The 4,065-nt window shown below is 47.1% G+C and overlaps 1 long non-coding RNA gene across 1 annotated transcript; it reads right to left on the bottom strand.

Moving 5' to 3' along the window:
- Positions 1–465: 465 nt before the first annotated feature.
- On the bottom strand, positions 466–3,719 carry LOC120970599 (uncharacterized). Its single transcript, XR_005765243.2, has 2 exons — positions 1,778–3,719; positions 466–1,703 (listed from the first exon to the last, which is right to left on the bottom strand). It is a non-coding gene; the product is annotated as an uncharacterized lncRNA (long non-coding RNA).
- Positions 3,720–4,065: the final 346 nt, after the last annotated feature.

Here is a 4,065-nt window from a genome sequence, read left to right as displayed (position 1 = left end):
AAATCATGACCGGGAATGAGAGAAGGAAACTTTCATGTGCGTGTGGAAGATGAGGCAGAAAACAAAGGGATCGGCCATGATGATTGAGGACTACGCCACACTCCATTATGAGTTAGATATATATAAAAAAACATGCGTACAATTTTTTTATGGAACATGCAAGTTGAGACTTGAGCACATACAAAGAAAAACATGAGCATATACAAAATTAGATGTCTTTGCACTGGAGAAAAACTTAGATCGTGGCCAATCATGATTTTGAGTTATTCAAAAAAATATTTTTTGCGGGGGGAGTTATTCAAAAAATTAATGTGATGTGCGAACGCACGGCTTACACAACATCACCCACGGCGGACATGACAGGGCCATGCAATCGGATCATCATCACATGTGCGACCGGTCTACCAGATCAGACGGTCTGGTGCAAAAATATCATGATTTACCTACATGGTCGAGGCCGATGAATTTCTTCTTTTGTGTCTAAATTTGTTGAAACGCTTCGTTTGTAACTGAATTGGTAGGTGTTTTGTTTAGGTGCATATGCCACAGTTGAACCACTTGTTTATATCAGAACTGTTGACGTCAAGAACTAAGATATGACGTTGTAATACTAATATTTGACGTACCGAAATTTTTAACTCAAGAGAAAAATATTACGTATAACACATGCAAAAAAAGTCTAAATCACAATAAAAAGGTGTTCATTTTTTGTTGGTCATGCTATACTTTTCTGAGAACAGAAAACATCTTTACTCTTATTTTTCTGATCAACTCACTAGCACCCGTCATCAAAGTACAAGGAATCGGACTCGGAGTCCCTACTTTGTGCAACTCAAACCGCACTTTTCTCTGTTATATCATAGAAAGATGTGTGATCTTTGTAAAATGCTCCTCATATTATGTTGTTTCTCAAACTCCGCACCTTTCTCTGTTATATCATAGAAAGATGTGTGATCTTTGTAAAACGTTTCTCATATTATGTTGTTTCTCATGTGACAATGTGGAGGATTTCAAGGAGTTTGTTGATATCATCACGGTTCATGATGTGAGCCATTGCATTATTAAAGTGGGTTTTTTGTCTCCCGTTGCAACGCACGGGCATTTATGCTAGTAATAATAAAGCACCGATTGACTTTGTCGGGTTCAGCGTCACAATACACTTTCTTCTCATGTCATAATACGCTTTTACGATTTGTATAGACAAAAGGTGATACTAATTTCATCCGTCCGTCAAAACTTTCGTCGTTAAAATTCTTGCGTTCCTGCGGGCGTTGAGAAAACATCGCCCAACCTAAGAAACGCCCTGATCGTCAGGCTTTGGGCCCTACATGTATGTCAGGCTTTGGGCCATACATGTATGTTTATTTTTTGATGATCTGGACCTTGCATGCATGTGGTCCACCATGCCGAAAAAATAATATGATTCTCTCCAATGCTTGTTCGGCTAAATAATAATCCCACATCGCTTATTTACACCTACTCTCAGTGATTCATATACGTACCCACTGATGATTCAATAAGCGACCAATCAGTGAACAGAGATGCAGAGTATGAGGCAGATGTAAAGATCACATCCGTTCCGAAGAAACACCTGGCCACGCGCACAGGACATCTGTACATATACATCTGACAATAAACTTCGGGCTCCAAATGGGGGATCAAGCAACACCGGGGAACTAACTTCATGACCACCACCTCTCTCCCTGAATTGAAGAACAAGCAGATTGATTTGAGTCGAACGCCACAAATCACAAAGAAAGCATGAGCCGAAGCTTACCTGGGCCGAGCCCGCCTCCCCACCACGAGATCCCGCCGCTGCAGAGAAAACCCGATGCCGCTGTCCGCCAACCGGGCTTAGCCCGACGGCCCTACACTGGCGACGGCGAGGGAAGGCAGGAAGGCTGAGAAGGGGGTACCGGCGACACGATTTGGGGCTCGGCCAGTGTACTTTTCTGGGGACGACGCGAGGGCGGAGGGAATGAGGGAGAGGAAGAGAATGAGTGCTCGGCTTGTGTAGTTTTTCGGTGGTACTTACTTTCTGTCGATCTGATTCAGACTAATCCGGTCAAATGAGGGTTCGATGGAACGACACGTATTGTAATTCTTGTGGCATACTGGCCGCTCGACACAGCCGCCATGCCGTTGGTAAGTTTTCATTATTTTCCTACATAAAAAGCAAGGATAGATAGCCGGATAGATATGCATGGTGCATCTCTCTATTTTTTTTTTTTTTGCGGGTGAAAGGAAGATTTTATTTCATCAGTCAGGACATAAGTCATTCTTACAAATATCAGGGGCGTCTCCTGGTCCCGAACCCAACCACACCACAATGCGACCTTCTATCCGTCCAAAGGAGGCCAGATAATAGCTTGCACCATTCTGTTCCCTACGAATATGAGTTAGCTTGAACATCCTCCCTTCCCTCAAAAGCCTTTGAATTTGGTCAACCAACATGGTATAGCGAGACCGGTCTCTGTCCGGCCCATTAATCATGTTAAGAGCGACAAGGCAGCCCGTCTCTACTTCTATCGGTATCACCGTCCATTGCAGGGCGAGGTTGATGCCCTCCATGCAAGCTGAGAGCTCAGCCTCCAATGGTTCTGTACATGTGTGCAACTTTCTACAGGATGAGAAAATGATGTCACCGATGGAGCCGCGCAGAATCATGCCCACCCCCCAGTTCCCGATGTGGCACAGAACGATCTGTCAACGTTCAATTTTGCCCATCCTTGAGCCGGAGGAGACCACCTAGGTGGGGCACCATTGATGGGCTGAGCATGCGGTAATGGCTTGTTGGGAGTCACCACATCCACAACTTGCTTTCCTTTAACTGGATCCGTACCTGGGTTGTTCTGCACACCAATTAGTGAGTCCATGTAGCTTAGAAGATACCTCTTGGATGCTTCAACTGGGGGGGGGGGCTGCTTATGGTGTGTTATCTCGTTGCGAACGTGCCAGCAACGCCATAATGTCATCATGAGCTCCAATCTCTCAGTGTCCCGCAGGTCGCAAAACGTTTGGGCAAGCTACTCAGGGCCCGTCCATTCAAACGACGCTGGCAGGGGGATCCGCCACTGTTCTGCCATCGCTTGCCAAAGTGCCACCGCTCTAGGACATCTGCAAAATACATGAAACGTGTCCTCCGGCTCCAACGCGCAGAGGGGGCAGTCGTCAAGGACTTCCAAACTACGCCGTTTTTTATTAACCCATGTTGGTAGACAATCTGTGATCACACGCCAAGTGAAGGTGCGAACCTTAGGAGGAGCAGGGCACCTCCATATAGAAGCCCAGACGGCTCGTCGCCCATCCGGTGCCCTGCCCGCCGCGACTGAAGAGGATCGAAGATGATCCTCCAGAGCAAGTCGGTAAGCACTCCGTACTGTGAAGCAACCATTCTGCTCCGGTCCCCACGCAAGAAGATCCTCACCCATACGAGGTGAAGTTCGAATTTTGGCAATCTCTTCTGCATCCACCGGAAGGAACGTGTCATGAATAACGTCCATACGCCAACCACCATGATTATCCAATAACTCAGACACCCGGCGGAGACGGCTTCGGCCTTGTGGTGTCACCGGTCATCCTCCCCCATTCCGTGGAATCCATCGGTCTCTCCAAATTCTAATGGACCTGCCGTTCCCCACGCACCATACTAAGCCAGACTTGAGAAGTTGCAGCCAGTGGCGGAGCTACATGGGGCCAACCTGGGCCATGCCCCCCCAAGCTCACAAGAAAACATGTATATAGTCCTTTGTGTTAGGCATATTTTCCATTAAAAATCTGCTAAAATAGTTATGTTTGCCACCCCCCCTCTAGCCCATGGCCCCCCCATAATTTCGGCTCAAGATCCGCCACTGGTTGCAGCCCATGTTCAACTGTCTGCCAAGTCGCCGAAGCTCCTCCTGAGAAAACCGTATCTTCCAAGCTTCCATTCGGGTAGTACCTCGCTTTCAAAAGACGAGCACACAGACTCTCCGGATTGGTCAAGAGCCGCCATGCTTGGCGAGCGAGCACAGCTTGGTTAAAAAGGCGTAGGTTGCGGAAGCCAAGTCCTCCTTGCACCTTTGG

The sequence above is a fragment of the Aegilops tauschii genome, unplaced genomic scaffold (genome assembly GCF_002575655.3).
Source record: "Aegilops tauschii subsp. strangulata cultivar AL8/78 unplaced genomic scaffold, Aet v6.0 ptg000621l_obj, whole genome shotgun sequence".
In the NCBI taxonomy this organism is placed as follows: Eukaryota; Viridiplantae; Streptophyta; class Magnoliopsida; order Poales; family Poaceae; genus Aegilops; species Aegilops tauschii.
The sequence above is the reverse complement of the archived record's forward strand: the minus strand, read 5'-3'. Positions and strand labels throughout refer to the sequence as shown.